A 12,530-nucleotide genomic window follows, 5' to 3' on the forward strand; every position below is an offset into this window, starting at 1 on the left:
CTATTTCAGCTCACCAACAACGAACTACAGAGGTTGTTGCATTTTATCACTTTTTTTTTGTACAAGATAAAAATACTGGAGTTTCCGCTCTTGTTTCCTCTTTGCAAAGTTTTGTCAGTTCTCCTCGAGTTAGTTTAAATTCTGCCTCCTTTGTAAAAACCTCAAGATTGAGGTTTCTATTACAATAAAAACAATTTTTATAACAATCTTAGCCATCTTGTATTGAACTCATTATATGGAGACAACAGGTTGAAGAGCAATGTGGTAGCTCTGAGTCGGGCCCCAGAATCTAGATTTCCATAGGGAGCCCCTGGCGATTCTTCATCCGAGGCAAGACGCAAGTTTGGGAAAGCAGATGAATGATTAAGCCATGGGTGCTAGACACCCCTTGAATGCAGAGTGCTCAAGTTTGAATCCTAACTCCACCACACACACTGTGGTCTTAGGAAAGTTTTCTATTTGTATAATGATAACAATCCCTATTCCATAGCATCCTGGTGATATTAAAATAAAATAGTATCTACAAGATTTGGGGGACCTGGTTGAAGAAAAATAATTGCAAAATATCTTAAATTTACAAATTGTACAAAAACATATGACCACATGAAAACATTGCTAGGGCCCTCAAGTTTCATTAGCTTTATGGAAAATCCACTGCTAAGTAGCTGTTAATTTATTGTGCTCAGGATTGGTGGATATTGTTCCATGCAGTTCTTACAACAAACTCATGAGAAAAGGGTTATCTCCACTTTATAATAGAACGATCAAATCAGAGGCTTAGGGAGAAGGTGGCCTGCCCAAGACTATACCAAAAACAGTGGCAGTGCAAACTCAGGTCTCTCATGTCCCAAAGCCAACTAGTGTTGCCAGGACTACATACTGAACATGCACATTGCCTTGATTAATCCTCTTTTTATATGAATGACTGTGTCAAAGTTAACAGTTAACATGTGTGGTTCAGTTTCTCTACCCATTATAAAGAATACACTTTAAAAATATACATAAAATATAAAAATATATAAAGAACAAACCATTTATCTACGGTCTCATCATGTAATACTGATTTAATGGTGATGAACTCCTTTAGCTTTTTCTTGTCTGGGGAGCTCTTTATCTGTCCTTTGATTCTAAATAATAGCTTTCATGGGTAGAGTAGTCTTGGTTACAGATCCTTACTTTTCATGACTTTGAATATTTTGCACCAATCCCTTCTGGACTGCAAAGTTTCTGTTGAGAAACCAGCGGATAGTCTTATGGTCTTATGGGAGCTCCCTTGTAGGTAACTTACTTCTTTTCTCTTGCTGTTTTTAAGATGTTCTCTCTGTCTTTATATATTTTTTAAGATTTTATTTATTTTATTTTTAGAGAGAGAAGTGGGGGAGAAAGGATGGGAGACAAACATCAATGTGTGGTTGCCTCTCATGTGCCTCCCACTGGGGACCTGGCCCGCAACCCAGGCATGTGCCCTGACTGGGAATCGAACCTGCAACCCTTTCATTTGCAGGCTGGCACTCAGTCCACTGAGCCACACCAGCCAGGGCTCTGTTTTTAAACTTTTGCTTTTAAATCATGATATGTCTTGGTGTGGGCCTCTTTAGGCTTATCTTGTTTGGGACTTTTTATGCTTCCTGGACTTGTGTGTCTATTTCCTTAGTCAGATTAAGGAAGTTTTCTGTCATTTTTTCAAGTAAGTTTTCAATTGCTTGCTCTTTTTCTTTGTCTAGCACCCCAATGATGTGTATGTTAGTATGCTTAAAATTGCCCCAGAAGCTCCTTAAACTATCCTCATATTTTTGGATTCTTTTTTCTTTTTGCTGTTCTGATTGGGTGTTCTCTGCTTCCTTATCTTCCAAATCACTGAACCATTCTACTATTTTTTTCCATCTACTCTACTATTGATTGCCCGTAATGTAGTCTTCACTTCAGTTACTGTATTCTGCATTTCTGACTGTTTTATGTTTTCTATCTCCTTTTTTATGCTTCTTATATCTTTGTTGTAGTTCTCACTGAGACCATCAGTTCCTCCCCTAAGTTCCTTGAGCATCCTTATAACCAGTGTTTTAAACTCTGCAACTGGTAGATTGCTTATCTCCATTTTCTTTAGTTCCTTTTCTGGAGTTTTGTCCTGTTCTTTTATTTGGGACATGCTTCCTGGTCTCCATATTTAGGTTGCCTTCTTGTGTTTGTTTCTATTTATTAGGCTAAAGCTGTTACATCACCCAGTCTCAGTAGCCTTATGTAGTAGGTGTCCTCTATGGCCCAGCAGTGCAGCCTCCTCAGTCACTCTGGCTAGGTGCTCCAGGTGCACCTCCCCACCTCGTGTGGGCTGTGTGCTCCCTCCTGTTGTAGTTGAGCCTTAATTGCTTTTGGTACATCAATGGGAGGGACTTACCCCCAAGCCAATGAACTGCAAAGACTGACCATGACCACTGTGGAGCGTCTCTGTGCAGAAACTGACCCCATGGAGCAGGACTCACTTAGGTGAGGCTCTGGTGCCCACTGAGTCCTCCCCTTGAGGGTATTACTCACAGAGGTGGCTGTGGTGTTTCCACCTGGCCTGAAGCTGTCCACCAGGTACACTGGTTTGGGGTCTCCCAGAAGGTGAAGACTAAGGTCAGCTGACCTGGCCAGGGTCTACCATGAGCTAGAAAGTGATCTGCAGATGGCTGCCACTTGTGCTGCGCTTGGAGGTGCCCAGGAGAGGCCAAGCTACAAATCAAGGCTGGCTGCTGCTAGTGCCAGGCCTAGGGCCACATAGCAAAAGGTACAGGGTATGCAGCGGCCAGATGCTGCTTGTTTGAGAGATGTTAGGAAGTCTACAGCATGAGCCAAGACAGACCATTTATTTGGACAAACCACTAGAAAAGGCCTGAGTGGGCCTGAAACTTGGGTGGGGCACAGTCTCAGGGATTACCAGAGCAGGGCGAACAGTGTGAGCCAGGTTAATGAAGACTAAGATATGGCACTTGGCTGCCAGCTCTGTGGATTAAGGGGTTAGCATGGGTGCCTTTTAAGCTGCTGCTCCAGTGCTGGAGCTCAGAGCAAGTAAGTTTGACTAAGTCCATGCAGGCCCTTTAAGAGCAACACCTGGGACTCCAGACGCCCTCCATCTCACTCAGCCACAATCCCCACTGGTTTTCACAGCAAAAAGTTATGGGGACTTCTCTCTCCATTATTGGAAATATGGGCTGGGGAGCCTTGTGTGGGACTGGGACCCTTTGCTTTTCAGGGGGGACCTCCACTGCCAAGATATCCCTCCCAATTTTTAATTGCCAAATGTGGGTGAGGGGCCAGCTCATTCTGTTTCTTTACCCCTCATACTAGTCTCCAAGTGCCTTCTTCTTAGTTACAGGACTTCTGTTCAGATAGATTTCAGGCAGTTTGAATGATGGCTATTCTGTAGTTTAGTTGTAATATTGATGTGGTTATGTGAGGGTGTGAATACTGCATTTAGCTATGCTGCCATCTTGACCAGATGCCCCTAATAAATTTTCAACAAAATATTTTAAAAGATTGTTACAATAGTATTACACTTTGGGGAAATAATTCAAATAACACTGAAGTGTATAAAGTTAAAAAGTAAAATTACCAGGCTTTAAGAATGTGAACTAAATTCATGCTCCAAATCTCTGCTTCCTTATTAAGCTCTGAGAAGTTATTTTAAAGATACAAAAAGGAAGGAAGGAGGGAGGGAAGGAAAGAAGGGAAGGGAAAGGAAGGAGGGAGTGAGGAACGTGAAAGACAATATAGCCATCCTTGAAATCCTCTCCATAAGGGCTGAGAGGCTTTCCTTAGGGAAGCAGAGCTGTGAAACCACATGGTAAGTGGAGGCACCCATCTTATAACCTCTGTGTAGGAACTAGTACATCCAAGCCACAGGGGAAATGAAGCCCAGGGTGAAGAAAGAGTTGCAGCCCAGGTGGCAGAAGGTGAGCTCACCCAAGCTCTGAAAAGGCCGGCACCATCCAAAAGAGACAAAAGTCTCAACAAAAGGAAGAACTTGCACCTGGGAAAACAGTTGCCAGAACAATGAGGACTCGAACACTGGAGATTTCAGATCCTCGGAGACAGCTGCATGCTGGAATCACCTGGGAGTTTTCATGAGCCTGATGCCCGCTGCTCCCAGACAAGGCTTAATTGCTTCCCAGATTTCACCACTGCCCCAGTGAAGTCAGACTGTGTTGAGATGGGACTCAGCATCAGTTTTTTTGAAGTTCCCAGGTGATTTGAATGTGCAGCCACACATCACAGGTTGATTTCAGGTGTTCAGCAGGGCAGGGATGTCAAACTCATTTTCACCGGGGGCCACATCAGCCTCACGGTTGCCTTCAAAGGGCTGAATGTAATTTCAACTCCTTAACAGTTAAGGAGTAGTTACATTTATACAGTCCTAAAATTATTTTGGCCCTTTGAAGGCAATAGCAAGGCTGATGTGGCCCCCAGTGAAAATGAGTTTGACACCCCTGCAGTAGGGAATCAAGTCCATGAAATAAGAGGAGGCTATAACACAACACATAATCATAAGAAAGAATCCCCTAAAGATGCTGAAAATAAAAATACATATCATTGTTGACAGCAAAAATATAATAATGGTCTGATATTAAACTGGGCGTGACCTTGACATCAGTCTCTTTAGATGAGTCACTTCCCAGCATTGGTTCAGCCTCTTTCCTCCCCTCTGCCTGCCTTCCCTCTCTTTCTTATTCCCCGTCCTAGATTCTATAAATATTCAAAAGAGCGTTACACAAAAATCCAGCAAATGAGCAACAAAGAAAGTTTCTGGGAGACCAGCAACTGCAGGTCACGGGAGTTCTGCAAATGTGCTTTCTGACCACCCTTGCTCTCATCTGCCTGAGCCCTGGCAGGATCTGAACTTGGGGAGGCACACTGGAACTTTCTGTGAGAACACGTGTGGAGGGGCCCTGGAAGAAGAAATACATCTCACTGTATTGTCCTCTACCCCCTTCCCAAGACATTAAAACCTGATTAACATGAACAATGGGACCACTTGAAAGGAAAAAATACACTGAAGAAAGGTATGAATGAAAGGGGGTCCTCCACCACCCCCCATCTCTGCCTGGTCTCAGCAGCTATAGGGAGGGTAGAAGGACTTACTCTATCCTAGGGGCAGCTCTGCATTTGTATGACACTGATGGGGCTGGCAAACACGTGACAGTACAAGCATGTGACAGACAAGGCAGCAGTGAAGAGACAGACGAGCCTTGACCTCCTGGCTGCCACTAACTTGTTGAGGGCCTAGAATGCCTTGGGTTTAAATCTCCGGTCAATACGTGAGGCAGATGTCTACACTGAGGCATTCAAAGCCTCAGTGTCCGCGCTGGGGGTAACAGTACCTACTCCCACTATGGGGCCAGCAATTAAACTGAGTAATGTAAAGGCCCTACTGCAGGGGAGGTACCCAACAGATGGTCAGTCGGTCTGCCCTCCTGAAGGAACCCACCATAACCAAGTCTCAGCTACTCTCAGAACTGCAGGAACCGAGAGCTGAAACACACAGGTGGTGTCTGTAACACACCCCAAACTGTCTCACAAGCGTGTGCTCTTACTACGCATGTATATCTCACATATCACAATACCATTCTGATGCCTACTTAAAGGCTGTAAAGGCATCTGGATTTATACAACTTTCTCCAGATGTTTTTCTATACACTGGATTTAATTTTACCCATGATAAAGGGAGTAAATTTAGCTTTGGAGGCCATTAGCACTTTCAAATTACCAAGACGTTTGGGGAAAAAAAACCCAAAACTTCTACCAGTAAATTTGCATCTGAGGGCCCCTGGGCCAGGGCCTTGTTTAATAACCTATTAACCTGCATGAGACTTTTCTCTGGAAGTATATCAGACTTCGCTTGTAATCACTTTTAATTAAACTCTTATGGTGGGATCACTGTAGATACACACACGGCTTTAAGAAGTTGCAGAGAGAGCCCATGTACCCTTCACCGGTTTCCTCCCATGGTAGCATCTTACAAAACTATGGTAAATGTCAGACCTGGCATGTTGATATTGAGACAATCAAGATACAGAACTTTTCCATCACTGCAAGGGTCATTCTTGTTGCTCTTTTATAGCCTTACCCACCTGTACCGCCGCCTTAACACTGGCACCTACTAAAGTGTTCTCCACATGTGTAATTTCATTCTTGTCATTTCAATGTTGTTATGTGAATGAACTATACAGTATATGATCTTCGGGGGCTGGTTTTTTTCACTCAAGCCTAATTCTCCGGAGGTTCATCCAGAGCATTTCCTGTATCAACAGTTTGATCCCTTTTTTCTGCTGAGTATATTCTTCAGGATGATTGGACCACAAATTTTTCACTTTTTTAAAATAACTTTTTTAAATTGCAGTTGACATACAACATTATATTAGTTTCATATGTACAACAGTGATTAGGCATTTATATAACCTATGAGTGATCACAGCAAGAAGTCTAGTGCCCATTTCACAACATAGGCATTACCATATTACTGGCTATGTTCCCTGTGCTGTATTTTGCATCCCGTGACCATTTTGGAACTACCAAATTGTGCTTCTTAATTCTTTCCCCCTTTTCGCCCATCCCCCCAACCACCTATCCCATCTGGCAACCATCAAAATGTTCTCTGTATCTATGAATTTGTTTCTACTTTGTTTGTTCATTTATTTTGTTCTTTAGATTCACTTGGCATTTGTCTTTCTCTGACTTATTTCATTCAGCATAATGCCCTCTAGGTTCATCCATGTTGTTGCAGATGGCAAGATTTCTTTTTTATGGCTGAGTCATATTCCATTGTGTATAAGACAAGGGCTGCCTGGGAAAAGTCCAGCCATTGTTATAATGAGAATGGTTTGTGAGACATCAATGTAACCTGGCAATCAAGGAGAGTGGACTGGAATGCGCATGCGTGAACAATGACGACTTCACTCTACTAGTCAGTGGGGGCAGTAGATGCTGTTGAGTGAGCTTGTGTACTGTGTGGCCATCCCATTTAAAATGACTGAGCAAATAAGGCCAATGGATCTGCATCAAATTTTGTGTTAGCTTGAACATTCCTCCGTGGAAACTATTCAGATGATTCAGAAGGCCGCAGCTATGGGCAACTGGTGATTGGCAGCTTCGTTACAACGATGTGCCTGTTCATGCATTTCACGCAGAATTTTTTAGTGAACTATCAAATCACCCAGGTGACTCAGCCCCCCCTAAGCCCACATTTGGCACCCTGCGACTTCTGCCTTTTCCAAAACTAGAATCACCTTTGAAAGGGAAGAGATTTCAGACCATTGATGAGATTCATGAAAATATAACGGGGCAGCTGATGGTGACTGGGAGAACTGTGTGAGGTCCCAATGTGCCTACTTTGAAGGGGACTGAGGCATCATTGTCCTATGTGCAATGTTTTTTGTATTTTGTATCTTCTTCAATAAATGTCTCTTAGAAATGTCTCTTATGAAATGTTTTTCATAGTACAAGGCTGGATACTTTCTGGACAGAATTCGTACGTACCACTCCTTGATCCATTCATGTATTGATGGGCTTCCATATCTTGGCTACTTTGAATAATGCTGCAATTAATATGAGAATGCATATGTCTTTTCAAATTAGTGTTTTGGGTTTCTTTAGACAAATACCTAGAAGTGGAATTGCTGGGCCCTTTTTTGTCTCTTGTTATAGCCATTGTTTTAAAGTCTATTTTGTCTGATATAAGTATTGCTACTCTAGCTTTTTTAAAATTTCTACTTTCATGAAATATCTTTTTCCATTTCTTTACTTTCAGCCTGCACCTTTTGATCTGAAGTGAGTCCGCTGTACACAGCACATGTACGGGTCTTGTTTTCTTACCCATTCAGCCACCATATGTCTTTTGATTCGAGTACTTAATCTATTTGCATTTAAAGTAATTATTGATAGATATGTACTTATTGCCATTTTATTGTCCATATTTTTTATCTTTTTTTTCTTCTTCAAGAAGACCCTTTAAAATATCTTGTAATACTAGTTTGGTAATGATGAACTCCTTTAGCTTTTTCTTGTCTGGGTGTTTTCTGCTTCCTTATCTTCCAAATTACTGATTTGATCCTCTGGTTCATCTATTCTATTTTTTCATCTAATCCACTACTGATTCCCTGTAGTATATTCTTCACTTCAGTTTTATATCTTCATTTCTGAGTGGTTGTTTTTTATGTTTTCTACCTCCATTTTTATGCTTCCTATCTCTTTGTCTCTGAGACCATCAGTTCTTCCCCTAAGTTCATTGAGCATCCTTATAACCAGTGTTTTGAACACTGCATCTGGTAGATTGCTTGTCTTCATTTCGTTCAGTTCTTTTTCTGGAGTCTGGTTCTGTTCTTTCATTTGGGACATGTTTCTTTGTCTCTTCACTGAGACTGCCTCCCTGTGTTTGTTTCTATGTAGGTAGAGCTGCTTCATCTCCTGGTAGAATTGTCTTATGTAATAGGTGTCCTTTGGGGCCCAATGGTGCAGTCTCCCTGGTCACATGAGCCAGGTGCTTCAGGTATGTCCCTTGTGTAGGTTGTGTGCACCCTTGTGTTACAGTTGAGCCTTGACTTCTATTGGCACATCAATAGGATGGATTGACCTTCAGGCTGATTTTTGTGAGGACTGGCCATGACTATAGTGGGGGAACTGTTGTGCAAGAGCTAAGCTTACAAAGCAGGATTCACTTTAACAGGCTCTGCTGCCTGTCAAGCCTGCCCTTGAGCATGTCATTTGTGGAGGTAGTTTGGTGGTGCTCTGCTATGGTCTGAAGCTGGCCAATGGGTATGTTGATTTAGGGGTCCCTTGAGAAGGGCCCTCATGCAGGCCAATGTCAGCCACTACCTGTGCCCTGCCTGGGGTCCTGGCATGAGCTACAAAGTGATTTGTGGACGGCTTCCACTTATCCACAAAGGGGCTTGAGGATGGGGAGGGTCTTGTAGGTTCTTGGGAGAGGCTAAGCTGTGAACTGAGACCAGCTGCCACTTGTGCCAGGCTTGGGGATGCTTAGTAAGAGGTACAGGGCATGCCGAGGCTGATGCTACTTGTTTGGGTTTTGTGAACCCTAGAGACATTCTAGGAAAGTCTGCATCAGGAGCCAAGACAGACTGTTAAGGAAAAGATATTGGAAGCAGCTTTAGTTGGCCCACAAGTTCAGTAGGTAGGGCCTCAGGGAATTATGGCTAGGGCGCACAGTGTTAGTAGCCAGGCTGAAGGAGACTCGGATGTGGTGCCTGCTTGTGCTGACAGGGGGAGGGCTCAGGAAAGGAACAATGGCCTCTGCCAGCACTTCTGTATTGGACAAAGCTTTCCCTCTAGCCCTCACCTTGAAGCCAGACAATTCAGTTCCTCCCATATTTCCCTGGTGCTTTTCGGGTTTTGCCCAAGAGCTGGAGCTCAGAGCAAGCAAGTCCATCAGCAAGCAAATCTGTGTGTGGGCCCTGTAAAAGGAACGCCAGGTACTTCAGAAGCCCTCCATATAACTCAGCCACAATCTCCACTGGCTTTCACAGCCAGAAGTTATGGAGACTTCTCCTCTTGGCACTGGAACCCATGGCACTGGAGCCTGGTGTGGGGCTGAGACCACTCACTCTTTAGGGGAGACCTCCACAGCCAACATATCCTTCCCAATTTTGAATCCACACACATGGTGTGGGACCGGCCCATCTCACACGTCTATCCTTCCTACCAGTCTCCATGTGGCTTCTTCTTTATACCCTTAGGTATAGGACTTCTGTTCAGCTAGATTTCAGGCAGTTCTGAATGATGGTTGTTTTTCCATCTGCATTTTGGATTCCTTTCTTAGAATTCCCTGAACTGGAATTACTGGGTCAAAGGATATGAATGGCTTTTTGCTAATTTGATAGTTTAAAGTATGTCATTTTGTGGTTTTAATTGGTATTTCTTTCCTTACTGGTGGTGCCAAACATTTCTCTTTATCTTTGTTTACTAGTTGTATTGTCTCCTTTATGAATTGTCTGTTCATATTCTTGGTCCACTCACCTATTAGGGACTTAGTATTTTTCTTACTGATTTGGAATCCAATCACTTCTCCTCACTTCCACCCAGTGTAACACTCCATCACCTCTCACCTGAGACACTGCAGTAGAATCCCAACTGGTCGTCCTGCGTGCGCTCTCCGCCCTTGTATCATCTTGGAATAATGCAGCCTTTTCAAAGTAAGGTAGATCAAGTCACACCACTGCTCAGAACCTTTCACAAAGTTTTTACCATGTTCTGCCAGTCTATATGTAATCTGTTTCCCACCCAACCTCTCTGACTTTATTTCCTCCCTTGCTAACTCAGCTCCAGCCATGTTGGTGGTATAATTTGTTAAAGTTACAAAGCATGCCCCTGCCTCAGGGAGTTTGCACCCACTTAGTGCTGCAGACCTGGAATGCTCTTCCATAGATACCCCCATGGCATGTTGACTCATCTGCTAAATATGTTTCACTCTCTCATCTTCATCACCCATCCCCACCCTCTACCAGTGTGACTTCTGTCTTCTGTCTTCTCATCTTCAGGTAAATAACTGGATTTACCAACTACCCAGTCTTACAAGTTAGAAAGCTTGGAATTTGCTTCAGCTTCTCTCCCTCTCTCTCTTTCTCTGTTATTCCCCCATAGCTGATCAAGGACCAAATTCTGTGTCTTTTATCCCAGAACTGTACCATGCTTTTCTACCTCCATTATTATTCCCTGATTTAAACCCTTACTAGGCCTTGTATTGCTTATTTCTATAGCTAGCAACAGGCTCTTCACAACTTGATCTTCCACCCTTCTATCAGAAGTTTCCTCCCCCCAAAAAAAACAACCAGGATCTTGTCCCAACATAGCTTATTGACCTTTTCTGAATTCTGTTGCCAAATCCCACAAACAGTCATGCAGGCTGTCCTACTGCATCCCCTCCAGCTTCTTTCTTCTCCTTCCTCGGGTACTCACCACTCTCCAAACATATCAGGCCCATTCCTGACTCTGTTTCACACCTGTTGGGATGTGTGTGTTCTACCCCCTAGACCTTTAAACCAAACCATCACCATCAATATGTGGCCCAATAAGTATTTGAGAGCTTAAACTGTTTTTTTCCCTGACTTTCCCTCTTTTTCTTGGCCCATTCTAGAAGAATCCGATCTTAGTCTCAGAGGAGGTTGGGCAGGTGGATAGCAGAGTTGGCCTGGAGAACACTTCCCTCCCTGGCTCATATGTCCCAGATCTTAATATCATTGAGCTGAAGAGCACTTGAGGTGAGAGACTATGTCTCTGGTAGAAACAGGGCTTGAGGGAGGGATTTCTCCCAAACCCAGAAGAGAGGTGTGAGCCTGTGGAGGGAAAGAGAGGTCTCCAGGGCCCACCATCATCAGAGATCTGTGTCCTGCTTTCTGGAGTCACCAAAGGATGCATCAGGTGCTTGGTGGAAATACCCATGATACACTCGGAAGATGGGACCCTACAGTCAGAGTTCCTGTGTCACAGAAAAAGCAGCACAGGGGACTGAAGATCTCTGCAAGCTGAGTAACACACCAGGTTTTTAGCACAGCCCTGAGTGCAGGGGAAAGCCCCAGGAAGGAGTAGGATTGAGTTTCCTACAAACCTAACAGGATGGAGGTTGAGAGTGAAAATGAAATTGGATGAGAAGAAAGAATGAAATGGGTTATTTAGTTCACTGAATTTTTTCCCTGCTTGAGAAGCAACTGCACCCATCTTCTCAGGCTCCTCCCCTGCCTCATGTACCTTCTGATCTCCTGCTCTTGTCTTTTGGCCCCAGATTTCTGGTTCCCTAGCCCTGCTGTCAGGACCATGCACCAACCTTCACAACTTCCCTCCTGCTTCTTTGGACTTTGGGTTTCCATTGGAGCCATTGACTCTGCTGGCAGCTTGGGTTTGGGAATCCTCTATTGCAGAAGTAGAAGTCCTGCTATAGGGGAGTCCCAACACGCCCCAAGCTGGACCAACCTCTGGCCCCCAAGGGTAGGAGTGAGAAGGGACACAAGTGCAGAAAGTTTTTCCCATCTTTTCTACCTGACCGTCCTTTATTCATCCTTCAGGATCTTGTTCAGATGTCACCCGCTGGGAGCCTTCTCTGACCCCTAGGCAGGGCTCTTTCTCAGGGTTTCCACAGCATTTTGCTTATACCTCTGTGCTTATCACAATATATTATTATGTACTTACATAGTAATAGTCAAGGTGTCCTTTTCACCTTGACTATGAACACCTTGGGGACAGTAACCATGTCTCATCCACCTGGCACAAAGTCAGCTACAGAATAGAGCCTCACCCTAAATGCCGTTTCTCCAAGAGTGCCTCAGACTCTCATATGCCATTCTATACTTTTTCTCTGTATTAGGTAGAAATGCATTTAGCCATAAGTAACAGAGAACCTGACTACAGTGGCTTAAATAGCATCTTATTTTCCTCACACAAAAAGAAGTGCGAAGGTAAGCAACTGAGGGCTGTGAGGCACCCAGCCTCTACCTGTCTTTCTATCCTGCCAACTCCAATGCAGTGGTCATGAGATGGCGGCTCCACATGTG

This window comes from Desmodus rotundus, chromosome 8 (genome assembly GCF_022682495.2).
Source record: "Desmodus rotundus isolate HL8 chromosome 8, HLdesRot8A.1, whole genome shotgun sequence".
Taxonomy (NCBI): Eukaryota; Metazoa; Chordata; class Mammalia; order Chiroptera; family Phyllostomidae; genus Desmodus; species Desmodus rotundus.